We start from the raw sequence: 15,334 nt of genomic DNA, 5'->3' as shown, positions 1-15,334 counted from the left end.
TCTATGGTATCCCAGAGCACTCAACTTCTCTTCTAAAATATCCATCAATTGTTTCAAATACTTATGTTTGTAGGGGCACCAAGTGTTGTCCTATCAGACAAATGAACCATTTTGAGCTCCCATTTGTTCTTTGTATTGCCCAGAAAAGAAAGTATATTGCTTATTGTGTGCTCCAGACCCCAGCATTTCAAGTGTAGAAGGGACTTTTAGGGAGCTGATCCTTTGAGGGAGAAAAAGTAATTTTTGTTACTCTGAATTCTTGAGGTCTAGAGCTTAAGGGCCTCTTGGATCCAGCAGGCTTTTCAAGTTGCCCTGTAGGACTCCTCTGTGAGCCAAGAGAATGAGCATTGGGTTTCTTTTAGTTCATAGCATTGCCTGTTATGGAGAGGATAATTATGTTCCTGTCATAATTTTCACAATTTACTTTTAAGAAAAAAATTATAGCCAAGTACAAATAGAATTACAGAAAGATATAATTAAGAAAACAGTGAAAAATAAAGAATTTTTTCAAGTATGCTGTTTTACCCAGAGACCCGACTTTAGTTTATTTCCTTGCCCAGACCAGGAAGCGTTATTTTTTCTAGATGTAACTTGATCCTATTGCAAGGGCTGTATGGTCCATTGGATGTGCCTCTAGGAAGCCTCCCCTTTCCAATATCCCTAACATAACACTGCTATTGACTAGTCTTCTTGGCCATACCCTATTTCTGGTATATTTTACCATTAAGTATTCTTCTGTGTCACTGAAAGATTTATCTTCCTGTCCCTAAAAAGGTATCTTTCTGAGATTATCAATTTTAAAAACATTATAACAAATATCATCATTACATTTAAAGATACAACAAATGATGAAGTTTTCTGTGAAAATAAAATGAAAACATTGAAAATTTCATAAATTCACATTAGTTTATAGCAAAAATATCATATAGACACTTGGCTTATAATGCTGGCTTTAGCCCATTCTGAGCCTAATACTGGATAGTTAAGTAACCTGCAATGAGTTACATGGTATGTTTTTGCTCAGCTGCATTATTGGTAAAAAGGTAAAATGAAGAAAATAAGTGTCATGCAAGTGATAGTTTGGATGATGTAATGAGATGCTGTTTGAAGCAATAGCTCAGTGCTTGGCCTATAATAAGAGTTTCATAATGTTAATTAAAAGGAAATTATTATAAAAATTACAGTTATCTTTGTACCTTATATATTAATGTGACCAATGAGTAATTCAACAGTATTTAAGAAGTTTTACTACCACACGTTAATGTCTGTCTCATTGAACAGTTCTGGAATCATGATTTATATCAGCAAGTGACAGTGAATGAGGGGCAAACTGATGACAGCTCTTCCAACTTTAAAGTTATGGCTAAGTTCTCTCTCACCATCATCTTGATAATGAAAGGAAAGAGTAATAAAGAAGGAAAGAGTGTAAAAGAGTGTGAACATTTTCCTAAATGTGCTGAGCAGAGTGGTAGACATCACTTTTTCACATGTTCCCTTGGTGAGAGCTTGAATCACATGGCTCACCATCTGCATCTGTGGCTGGCTGGGCAATCAGGTTGCTGCTAGGCAATAATGTTACTATGAGCAAAGAAAGCACAGATTTTATTGAACTTTTAGCCACAATGCCATAAGTCTCCTGAAGTTATCAATGCAATAAAATTCCTTCCATATTTCAAAGGGATGCAAGGATTCTATCATAACAGACTGGCAATGTAGGAGTTGCATGTTACTTGACTCTCTGCTCTTTCCCACTGTAACCCAACTTGCTGGGGAACTTATTAAAATTGAAGATTGTTTCCTCCAATGAACCCACTGGACCTGCATCTTCAAGACATGATCTGGGATGCAAATTTTTTTTTCTCATAAGACTGGTGATTTCTGTGTGGATTCAGTTCAGCCATAAAATCAAAAGTTACAGTTTGTTCTAATATAGATGACTGTGAGTTTTACTTCTTTAATGATGACCACTATTTGTTCTTTAATATAATAGCACCAAACCAATTTAAACAAATGCCATAACTAAATAGTGCTTCTATCTCCATGATGCCTCTACTTATTTTCTAAATGACATTGCTATGTTTCAGGTCATTGGAAAATACTGATGAATTAGCTTTAGTATAAATTCTGTCATATGATATCTTACCTTCCATATCTATTCCAAGCCAGAATTACAACATTGGGAATAAAGTAAACCTAATAAATAATCAATTTTGGTAAAAATCTTTTAATTATTACCTATTGTGAAAGAAAAATTATGATTAAGACATACTATTATGTTAGCTCTCATTATGGAGAACTTTGGCTTTGGTCAATAATCATGTAGTTGCTTTTCAATAATCATAAACTACTTATTTGACTTTGTTTTAATTACTATATAACTATCTTATTTAGAATGATTTACCTTTATTATTTTTGCCTGAAATACAATCTCTTTGTTATTATTATTATTGTTATTATTAGAGCTTTATAGTTATGCATAGGAGTTGGGTTCATCCCGACAAACACATTTATGCATTGAAATTGATTTTGGCTCATAATCCCTACTTTTCCCTTTTACTTGTCCCTCCCATCTTCTCTTTTCTCTCCCATTCTCCTTCCTCTACTCTATTAGACTTCCTTTCACTCATCTATTAATTTGTATTTGATTGGTTCTTTACATTATCCTATCCTTTTCTTCCCCCTTTCCTTTATTTTCTCTAGTTTCTGCATAGGAGAAAACATTCAACCTTTGAATTTCTGAGTTTGTCTAATTTTACCTTAGCATGATATTCTTTAACATAGTCTTTAAATTTGTTTTTTCTTTAATCAAAATTACTATGTTATTTAAAAAAAACAGTAACCATTTTAGTATTGTAGTTTCATATCTTTCCATTTACTGGCAAATGCCATAATTTCATTATTTTTTTATGGGTTGTTCACAACATTACAAAGCTCTTGACATATCATATTTCATACATTAGATTGAAGTGGGTTATGAACTCCCAATTTTACCCCAAATGCATATTGCAGAATCACGTCGGTTACACATCCACATTTTTACATACTGCCATATTAGTGATTGTTGTATTCTGCTACCTTTCCTATCCTCTACTATCCCCCCTCCTCTTCCCTCACATCTTCTCTCTCTACCCCATCTACTGTAATTCATTTCTCTCCTTGTTAATTTTCCCATTCCCCTCACAACCTCTTATATGTAATTTTGTATAGCAATGAGGGTCTCCCTTCATTTCTATGCAATTTCCCTTTTCTCTCTCTTTCACTCCCATCTCATGTCTCTGTTTAAAGTTAATCTTTTCTTCCTGCTCTTCCTCCCTACTCTGTTCATAGTTGCTCTCATTATATCAAAGAAGACATTTGGTATTTGTTTTTTAGGGATTGGCTAGCTTCACTGAGGATAATCTGCTCTAGTGCCATCCATTTCCCTGCAAATTCTATGATTTTATCATTTTTCATTGCTGCACAGTACTCCATTGTGTATAGATGCCACATTTTTTTTTATCCATTCATCTATTGAAGGGCATCTGGGTTGGTTCCACAGTATAGCTATTGTGAATTGTGCTGCTATGAACATCGATGTGGCAGTATCCCTGTAGCATGCTCTTTTAAGGTCTTCAGGGAATAGTCCGAGAAGGGCAATAGCAGGTTCAAATGGTGGTTCCATTCCCAGCTTTCCCAGGAATCTCCATACTGCTTTCCAAGTTGGCCGCACCAATTTGCAGTCCCACCAACAATGTACAAGTGCACCCTTTTCTCCACATCCTCACCAGCACTTGTTGTTGTTTGACTTCATAGTGACTGCCAATCTTACTGGAGTGAGATGGTATCTTAGGGTGGTTTTGATTTGCATTTCTCTGACTGCTAGAGATGGTGAGCATTTTTTCATGTACTTGTTGATTGATTGTGTGTCCTCCTCTGAGAAGTGTCTGTTCAGGTCCTTGGCCCATTTGTAGATTGGGTTATTTGTTGTCTTATTGTCTAATTTTTTGAGTTCTTTGTATACTCTGGATATTAGGGCTCTATCTGAAGTGTGAGGAGTAAAAATTAGTTCCCAGGATGTAGGCTCCCTATTTACCTCTCTTATTGTTTCTCTTGCTGAGAAAAAACTTTTCAGTTTAAGTAAGTCCCATTTGTTGATTCTTGTTATTAACTCTTGTGCTATGGGTGTCCTATTAAGGAATTTGGAGCCCGACCCCACAATATGTAGATCGGAGCCAACTTTTTCTTCTATCAGACGCAGAGTCTCTGACTTGATATCAAGCTCCTTGATCCATTTTGAGTTAACTTTTGTGCATGGCGAGAGAAAGGGATTCAGTTTCATTTTGTTGCATATGGATTTCCAGTTTTCCCAACACCATTTGTTGAAGATGCTATCCTTCCTCCATTGCATACTTTTAGCCCCTTTATCAAATATAAGATAGTTGTAACTTTGTGGATTAGTCTCTGTGTCCTCTATTCTATACCATTGGTCCACCCGCCTGTTTTGGTACCAGTACCATGCTGTTTTTGTCACTATTGCTCTGTAATATAGTTTGAAATCTGGTATCACTATACCGCCTGATTCACACTTCCTGCTTAGAATTGCTTTTGCTATTCTGGGTCTTTTATTTTTCCATATGAATTTCATGATTGCTTTATCTATTTCTACAAGAAATGCTGTTGGGATTTTGATTGGCAATTATTTCTTGCCTTCTGCTACATTTGCTGTTATTTTGCTCTTCCTTTTCTAGGGCTTTGAGATGAAGTGTGAGCTCATTTATTTGTTGGTTTCTTCTTTTTTTGAGGAATGACCACCAGGCGATGAATTTCCCTCTTAAAACTGCTTTCATTGTGTCCCATAGATTCCGATATGTTGTGTCTGTATTTTCATTTATCTCTACGAATTTTTTGATTTCCTCCTTTATGTCTTCTGTAACCCATTGATCATTCAGTAACGTATTGTTCATTGTCCATGTAATGTGGGATTTTTCCTTCCTTCTTTTATCATTGATTTCCAGTTTCATTCCATTATGATCACATAAAATGCATGGTATTATCTCCACCCCTTTATATTTATTGAGGGTTGCCCTATGGCATAATATATGGTCTATTTTTGAGAAGGATCCATGTGCTGCTGAGAAAAAAGTATATCCATTTGATGATGGTTGATATATTCTATATATGTCAGTTAAGTCTAGGTTATTGATTGTGGTATTGAGTTCTATAGTTTCTTTATTCAACTTTTGTTTGGAGGATCTGTCCAATGGTGAGAGAGGTGTGTTGAAGTCACCCATAATTATTGTGTTGTGGTCTATTTGATTCTTGAACTTGAGGAGAATTTGTTTTATGAATGTCGCAGCACCATTATTTGGTGCATAAATATTGTTAATTGTTATGTATTGTTGGTGAATGGTTCCTTTTAACAGTATATAATGTCCTTACTTATCCCTTTTGATTAACTTAGTCTTGAAGTCGATTTTATTCGATATGAGGATGGCCACCCGTGCTTGTTTATGAGGACCGTGTGCATGGTATATTTTTTCCCATCCTTTCACCTTCAGCCTGTGTATGTCTTTTCCAATCAGATGTGTCTCCTGGAGGCAGCATATTGTTGGATTTGTTTTTTTAATCCATGATACCAGCCTATGTCGCTTTATTGAAGAGTTTAAGCCATTAACATTCAGAGTTACTATTGATATATGGTTTGTACTTCCAGCCATGTTTGGTTATTTATCCTTTTTTAAAAAAATTTAGTTTGTTTCTCCATGATTATCTTTCCCCTCGCCCTCTGTCTTTACCGAGGCACTTCCCACTGATGGTTTTGGTTATTGTTTTTCATTTCTTCCTCGTGTAGTGTTTTGCTCAAAATGCTTTTCAATGCTGGTTTTCTGGCTGCAAATTCTTTTAACTTTTGTTTATCATGAAAGATTTTTATTTCGTTGTCATACCTGAAGCTTAATTTTGCTGGGTACAGAATTCTTGGTTGGCATCCATTGTCTTTCTGTGTTTGAAATACGTTGTTCCAGGATCTTCTCGCTTTCAGCGTCTGTGATGAAAAATCCATTCTTGACCTTATTGGTTTACCCCTGAATGTAATCTGCCTCCTTTCTCTTGTAGCTTTTAATATTTTCTCTTTGTTCTGTATATTGGATATCTTCATAACAATGTGTCTTGGCGTTGGTCTACTGTGATTTTGTGTGCTCGGTGTCCTGTATGCATCTTCAATTTGTATATCTGTTTCCTTTTTTTATTTCTGGAAAGTTTTCTGTAATTATTTCATTCAGCAGGTTACTCATTCCCTTGGTTTGAATCTCTGTACCTTCTTCTATCCCGATGACTCGTAAGTTTGGTTTTTTTATGTTATCCCATAACTCTTGGATGTTTTTCTCGTGATTTTTTACCAGCCTTTCTGAGTTGGCTAGACTCTTTTCAAGATGATATATTTTGTCTTCATTATCTGACGTTCTGGCTTCTACTTGCTCCACTCTGTTAGTGATACTCTCAATTGAGTTTTTAATTTGGTTTATACTTTCCTTCATTTCTAGAATTATTGTTTGATTATTTTTTATAATCTCTATCTCCTGATAAAGATGCTTAACTTCTTCTTTTATCTGTTTATGTAATTCATTCTCAATGTGTTCTTTCGCTGCTTGAATTTGCTGTCTTGTATCCTCTTTAAGGTTCCATTCCATCTGTCTAAGGTGTTCCTTGAGTTCTTTATATGACCATTTTTCTGATGACTCTAGGTCCTCCTGAATACTTAGGCTGTCCTGCATTGTTTGTACTTTTTTTCTTCCTTGCTTTTTCAAGTTGCTCATGTTACTTCTTGTTCTGTTTGACTGCTGAGTTACTGTTTACTCCTATAAATTTATTTGATGCTTGGGAGGAAAGGTATTAGAAGGGAAGGGAAGAAGTCACTAAAGAGAATGAGAGTAAGCAGGTAGAATTCAAGGAAGGGGGAATAAGAAAATTGAAAAGAAATGAAAATACAAAAGAAGAAAAAAATAATAGGAAATAAAACAAGAAAAAAAATTTAAAAAAATAATAAAAAAATTAACATTAAAATTAGAAGAAAAAAAATTAAAAAAATTGTAAAAAAAAATTTAAAAAACAACAAGAAAGAAAAATGAAAATGAAAGAAAAAACCCAAATCAAAAAAAAGAGAAAAAAAAATAATAATTGCAGTCTTAGAGTTTGATTAACTTCTCTTCCAGTAGGTGGTGCTGTGCCCACCAGGCCAAGTTTCTCCTGTCAATACTTGGGAACCAATCACTGTAACAGCTCCTCTCCCAGACTGGGCGAGTCTCCAATCCTGAGTGCCTAGGGCCTCCTCTTGTGTCTATTCACTTTCCCACTTTTCCTCTAGCCAGGCCCCTCTCACGGGTGCCACTCACCACAATACTGGCTACACGCCAGGTCTGCTGCTCCCGGGAGCCCTGTTTTCATGGACGATTGGGCACACTCTCCCTGTTTTCCATTCCCTCAGACCCTAAGTTTGTAGAGCTTGGGGCTGAGAATCCTCAGCGAATTTTACTTGCCCTCCGGTAGCCACGCCCCCATTAACTGGTACAAGAGACCTCAGTTGTTAGCACTGGTGAGAGCAGTACCCAGGAGTTCCGAGCCGGGGTCCGGCGCCACGTCTGATTCCCTCGGTCTGGCTATTGCGCTCACGGGAGAGCTGGAAGGGGCCCTTACGGGAGAGCTGGGAGGGAACCTTAAGGTTTCCCCGATGTGTGGAGAGGGAAGGCTAGGGGATTACACACGTGTTGCCGCAGGTTTCAATGAAGTTATCTCCTCCACCACAGTCTGGTGACGTCAGTTCTCTGCCATGGTGGTATCTCTTGCAAATGGTGACAGTTCGTTTCCCTTTGCCGGGTGACCAATGCAACAGGTGGGTCCTTACTGTCTCTCCCAAGCCCCGTTTCAAACCTGTGGCCACTACCTATGAAGGCTCAGTTGGCATTTACCTCCTTAGGAACAGAAGGGCCGACCAGTTGTTTCAGCCAGATGGATTAGTGCTGAGTCACAGCTGTTTGTCTGCAGGAAGCAGGCGAACGGGAGCTTGAATTCAGCCGAGCCGGGCTCAGTGTGTGTTCTGAAAGGCCCAGACTGATCGCCCCAGATCCACGTCAGTTCAGCATTGCCTAGTGATCCTGAGCAAACAGAAGTTAGATTGTTTACGACTCCCTATGCCCGCACAGCTGAAGAGGTCAGAGACTTGATCTCTCTGCGCCCGCCGCCATGTTGGAATCTCATAGGCAATTTCATTATTTTTAATGGCTGAATAGAACTCTTTTGTATGTATATATACACCACAATTTCTTAATCCATACTTCTTTGATTCCATAATTTAGCTATTGTGGATTGTGCTGCTATAAACACTGATGTTTAAAGTATGCCAATTTTAAATCTTTTGGGAAAAAAAAAAAAAACAAGGAGTGGGATAGTTGGGTCATATGGAGGTTTTAATCCCTAATTTTTTGAGAAATCTCCATAGTCTCTTTCCAGAGTGATTGTACTAGTCTTCAGTCCCACCAACAATGTACAAATGTTCCTTTCTCCCAACAACCTCACCATCATTTGTTGTTCATATTCTTAACTGAGGTGAGAGGAAATATTAGTGTAGTTCTGATTTTCATTTTCCTGATTTGCTAGAGATGTTGAATACTTTTCCTATATTTATTGGCCTTTTGTGTTCTTTCTTCTGAGAAGTTTCTGTTTTGTTATTTTGTGCTTGATGGATTGATTGATTTTGGATTTAAGTTTATTGTGTTTTTTTAATATTCGGGATATTAATCCCCTACCAGAGGAGTAACTGGTCAATATTTTTTCCCATTCTGTAGTTTCTCTATTTATGCTATTAATCATTTCCTTTGCTGTGTAGATGCTTTTTAGTTTGATGGCATCCAACTTGTGGATTCTTGGTTTTATTTCTTGTGCTTTGGAGGTTGTTATGGTTTAGATGTGGTTTTCTTCAAAAGTTCACATGTGAGCAATGCAAAGAGGTTTTGAGGAGAAATAATTGGGTTGGAGCTTTAATCTAATCAGTGAATTAATACCTGGTGGGATTAATTGAATAGTAACTGGAGGCAGGGGGTGGTGTGATTGTGAAGTAGGACAGAAGAGACTGGACCCCTGAGAAATTTTCAGGAAGCAGATTTATTGAATGCAGGGTTCAGAAGTGGTTCTTGCCTAAGGGTTCTTCCTCTGACCCTGTAGTCAATAAACCTGCTTCCTGAATATTCCTCAGGTGTCCAGCCTCTTCTCTACTTTCAGCTGGAGGAAGTGGTTCATTGGGGGTGTGGCTATGGGGTGTGGCTATGGTATATATGTTGTATCTGTAGAGTGGAGTCTCTCTCTGCTTCTGATCATTATGTGAGCTGCTTCCCTATGCCACACTCATCCACCATGATGTTCAACCTCAGCTGGAGCCCAGAGGAATGGAGCTGACCTTCTATGGACTAAGAACTCTGAAACTGTAAGCCCTTAAATAAACTTTTTCTCTTCTACAGTTGTGCTACTCAGATCATTTAGTCACAGCGGTAAAAAAAAGGTGACTAAAACAGAGATCTTGTTAAGGAAGCTGATGCCATGATTTACTTTATTAAAAAAAAGCTTTTAAGTAAAACTCTAAATGATTGGACATTTTACATAAGTATATAGTTATAGTTCACTCATTAGGATATTTTTCAAAAGCTTTATTTTCAAATATAGTCTTTAAATTTGTTTTTTCTTTAATCAAATTACTATGTTATTTTAAAAAACAGTAACCATTTTAGTATTGTAGTTTCCTATTTTCCGTGGTACCCCAAGTAATTTCTCACATCTAGTTTCATGCTTTCAAAAATGCTATTTCTGATTTTGAAAATGTTTTTTTTAACATTTGTGATTTGTCTGGAAATCTCTCATCTTATATTGAGCTAGCAAAAGATTAGGCTTTCCTACTTTTTTTTTTTAACATAAAGATCAAGCTTTCTGGAAACTTGGTGTGACCTTTTTCACTTTTGATGTTTTTTTATACGCCTAAGGCCAGTGAGCTTCATATCTCAGTTTCCATAGCGAGTTCAGATCTGTGAGAATTAGCAAGGGATTAAAGTGATATTTTCCCCCCTGTGCTCTTGCTTCTGGCTACTATGCTCTTTCTTTTACTGCAGAATGTTTTCAGGAGATTTTTTTTTTATTCTCTGTTCTCTATTTTGTCCTCTACTTTTCTAATATTCTTATCAGATTTTCTTGACATCACTTTAGCCAATATTGCCATCAACGTTGGCCTTACTTCTTCTCAAATATGCTTGGATGATTTTGAAAGGACAGATACATATGAAGCTGCAAAACAGATTCATGTTTATCTGTCACAGAAAATGTGAACCAAGAATGAATCCCACACCTCCCATTGCAGAAAGCAAATGAATTGTGGCTTAGCTAATATTGAATTTGATTACTGGGACCTGGGTTTTTCAGGAAATAATCATTGATTTGACACATTACCAGGTTAAGTGAATTTAGCCATTCATTATTTACAGGTGCAAAGCACAATCACACACTTGGATGTCTTTGTCTATGATCAAATCAAAAAATCAAACTTTTGCATTGTGAATAGAATATAATAGGTGATTCTAAATATTTGATCATTATATTTTTATTTTACAATCACATTTATAATTAAAGCATAATAGTTCTACTGAGATGACTCATTTGATGTTTATAAAGCCATTTTTTAAGTTTTAAGAATGCATACACAGGCCCAGCATGGTGGCACATGCCTGTAATCCCTGCAGTTCTGGAGGCTAAGGCAGGAGGATCAGTTCAAAGCCAGCTTCAGAAACAGCAAGGCACTAAGCAACTCAATGAGATCCTGTCTCTAAATAAAATGCAAAAAAAAAAAAAAAATGGCTGGAGATGTGTCTCAGTGGTTGAGTGCCCCTGAGTTCACTCCCAGGTACTCCATCCCCCAAAAAAGAATGCTTACATGGTATAAAATATAGGATTCTGCTTATTTATCTCTGGATAGATAAAGGAAATAATTAACTGGCTGGAAATAAATACATATTCATCAAAATGCCTTTGCATTCTTGGTTCTAGAGTGCTAGGTGAGGTAAAACATTAATCCAAGAGTAGACTCATGAGATGTATTCCAAAGAAAAAGATTATAATTGTCCATATAATGGTGCTATTGCTAAAATTTCATCTTTATAAATATAGGTGTCCTCTCTGATCTCAACTTTTGCCAATATGTTGGAACTAAGACAAAATATGGTTTGGATCTATAACAGAAAATAGCATATATTTCATTATCTATTTCATTATATTAAGTAAAAGTGGAAAAAATAATTAACATCTTTTTTTTTCTATTTCTTGAGAGATGAAGGAATTGTGGGTCACTATACCAGGTGTCTTATGCATGCTGTCTCATCTCATGTTGCATTTTTACTTGTATTTTATATAAGAAAAAAATTAAAGACTCAATAAGTTACATCATCTATCAAAGATTATATACCAAATAAAAAGAAAAGGCAGAAAATGTAAATACAAATGCAATCTGAACAATTAGAATTGTTGGAACAACTAGGATTGTTCTAGGCTATTGAACTATATATCCCAGGGACACTTGGGACTTACACAAAATCCAACTGATACTGGCAGATTTTATATAATTAGATGATAGGAGAGATGTGAGTAGATATTACAAGTGTAAGACATTCTTATATCTGCAATTATTGTGTTCAGTGTTGTTTACAGCTCACCTTGTCCTGCAGGTTAACCTGATGTCACATATCAGAATTGCCATATACCTTTATAAACACTTGGATGGGATCTTAGTGCTACTAGAACCCATAAGAGGAGTCCAGATTAACGTTCTCAAGGATCTGACAAGATATTTAGTCTAAAAATCTTGCATATCTGATTGTATGCTCTGTTCATCCTAGTTAAAAAAAGAGAGAAAAAAGAGAAATAAACAAGTTTCTTAGTCTTTTTTAAGTTTTCATTTAAGGAAGTTGTTTCCTTTACCTTGATGGTATTTTTCTATTGACCAGAGATTTCCTAGTGACAATTGCTTAAAAACAAACTGCTGAGGGCCATTGCCAAGTAGGAATGACGCATCGAAATTTCCTTGCCAGCGTACCCCATGTTAAATGGACTTGCCTTGGAAATTCGCTGTGACATTGCATGTATGTTTGAGAAAGGTGACCCTGCTCAAGTACCAGGGTGGATCCAGGTTTAGGGTGTATCCTGCAGGTTTTAGGAAGTATCCCGCTCCTTGGGTTTAGGGCATTCCCAGTTTAAGACAACTTGGGTTTAGGGAAGTTCCAGGTTTAAGGTGTACCCTGCTGGGGAATAGGGCATATCCTGCTGCCTCAGGCACGCCCGATCCTTGAGTTCCTGCTGAGTTCTCATGAGATTCAGAAAGATTGGAAAAGAAAGCCTCGTGGAGTAGGTGAATTGGGCGGCGGCAGAACTGGGATTTCCCCAGAACGTGTGTGTAGAGGCCAGTGTGAGTTCGGGAATAAAGAATTGCTGTTTGAATCTACAAGGTGTGTGGTGGCTCGTGATTCTGTGCCCAGCCAAGACTGCGGCAACAAACAAACAAAAAAAAACAATGCCAACACTTCTCATTCAGGCTACTTCTCATTTGGGCATGCTTCTGTGGTGTATGAAAATGACAATAATCTGTTTATTTAGGCATAATTCAATATCTACCTTAGATTTCTCCTCCTGTGATGACATAGGAAATACTGATGGATGGAAACTTTCAATTGGTTATTCTCACTGTAACTATCATTTTCAAGATTACAATTACCATCAACCATAGATATCCATCAAATTCTCTGAATATGTCTTGGCAATCTCATGTTCTTACAAAAATAAATTTAATGTCCAACTTCTCTTTGGGAGACCAAATCTTAATTTAGGGGAAGAAAGGATAAACATAAAAATACATTATACTTTAAAAGTGACATTTATAAGCCAAGTCCATGCCATGGAAACATGCAATGATAGGAAATTAAGCATAAGTCATAATTTCCTAAATATAAAACATTGCATGGCCTGTATATTGCTAGAAAGATTTTAGTTTCCTGAAAAAGTATAAACATGATGCTGTTTAATAAATTGTCATTTGTAGATGTTAGCACAAATTCTGCCTTTAGCCCCAACATATGTGTTTAATAGTAGACAAAAGCAAGTAATTAAAAAGAATATCAATTTTATCTTTTTAGAATTTCAACACTGACAGTTCTAAGGATAAGAGTTTCCTTGAATCTCATGAGCATTATTCCCATATGTTTCAGGTTCTATTTGTTAGTAAAATCTCATTAGCCAATTTGAAAAATTAGCCTCTTCCAAAATTACACATCTAGATGATGTGACAGGTTTTTTATAGAGCTAGCATTTGTCAAATAGGGGAGCAGACCCTGAGCCACATAAACTCGGTGTTTTGCGTTATAACAGGGCTAACTGACCTCTGCTCTTTTGTCAGTTTGGAGGGGTCAACATCTCAATATCACAGAATGTTCCAGGGCTAACTGAATAAACTGCTAACATTCTTTTAAATTTGAGAATATTTTAGTGGTGAAGTGCTATGAAAATGACTTCAGTCGAATAGGCTTGACAGGATGAGGTCAGAGCTGACAAAGTCTAGTGATTAATGTTAACTTTGAAGTTTTTTGACTAAGAAAATATTCATAGTAAATTAACATGAAAAATTGTCAGTCCATCTGGATTTGTAAGCCAAGTCTAATTGAGTTCATATTATTTGACATACATGTATATGTACATATTTCTGTAGTCCTTTTATAATTTATATTTATCTTACATCTCCAATTATATGTTAAAAGCTGCAGAACTATAAGATGTTATATTTCTCTCTCAAAAACAATGAAGTTCTTAACTAGCAGAAGACCTAAAATATTAACCAGAAACGTATTCATTCAAGCAATGGTGGTTGAGGTTTTTCACCAGATAAATAATTTTAGGACAGGGATAGTACAAACATATAGCTACACAACAATGTCTTGGGAAGCCGTGGTACTTTCTAAATCTACTTCACCAGCTAACTCACTCTCTCTCTCTCTCTCTCTCTCTCTCTCTCTCTCTGTGTGTGTGTGTGTGTGTGTGTGTGTGTGTGTGTGTGTATTTTGCAAATTGTTGCTATAGCTCCACAGGTCATGTCCACATTCAAGGCAGGGAAAAGGGCATGCTGGGCTCTGCCAGCTGATCTGTCCCTTCCCAACAAACTTGGGAGTCTGCTTCATTCTTCAGCACTAAACCATGGGATCAACTTGTAGCTTCTAGAGAGGGTTGGAATTGGGGAACAAGAGAGGTTTACCTACATGCTTGATCATTGGATTTTATCAGAGAATTTAAAACACATATTAAAATGTTAACCTGCCTGGTGCAGTGGCACATGCCTGTAATCCCAGTGACTTAGAAGGCTAAGGTAGGAGGATTGCAAATTCAAGGTCAGCCTCAACAATTTAGCAAGGTCCTAAGCAACTCAGTAAGACCCTGTCTCAAAATAAAAATAAAATTTTTAAAAAAGGAATGGGAATGTGGTTCAAGGTAGAGCTCCCTGGTTCAATGCCCAGTACCAAAAAAAAAAAAAAAAAAAAAAAAAAAAAAAAAAAAAAAAAAAAAAAAAAACAGAAGAAAAAAAAAGGAAACTAACTGTATTTGTTGAAATCAGACACATTATAAAAAGCAAACAAAATGCTAGGAAAATAAAAACTATACATGAAGGATTGAAAGTCTATTTTTTTTATATTTCTTTTGATCCAAATTCAGAATTAAACATTTTATGGATTTCTTCATTTCAATTAAAACACAAATGTTTTCTTCTACATATCTAAGTTATCTATGTATTGTAACTAAGAGTATTTATTGTGTATTTTTGTTCTATATTGATTACTGCATGGGCCACTCCTACGTTTTGTTCCTGATGACATTAGACTCAGAGTTTCTGAAGGGCTCCCTGGGAAGAAAGGGCACTCGCAGATAACAGCAATTCTCTTCTACAGCTGTTTTTGGATTTTGCTTTTTCTTAGGTGTTTCAGCATCATTTTAAACCTCTTTGTTTTTCTAGAAAATCTCCTAAATTTCTAATCAGCTGAAGGAACCACTTTCATTTTCCAGGACTGTCACATATTAATTCTTTTAAAAAACAATAGTTTCTATCCCTTCAGTGGAATAAGGGGATGAATGGGTGATCAACACATGCATTTATCATTGGAAATGAAAGTTCTGCCTATAATTCTCAATATTTGATTACTCAGTTTGTGTTTCACAGATACGCTGAGTATATATCAACGTGAGAGCACCAAGCTGGTTGTTAAGGTAAATATTCAGATGAATAATACATAGT

This window comes from Spermophilus citellus (genome assembly GCF_964194105.1).
Source record: "Spermophilus citellus genome assembly, chromosome: 12".
NCBI lineage: Eukaryota > Metazoa > Chordata > Mammalia > Rodentia > Sciuridae > Spermophilus > Spermophilus citellus.
The sequence above is the reverse complement of the archived record's forward strand: the minus strand, read 5'-3'. Positions refer to the sequence as shown.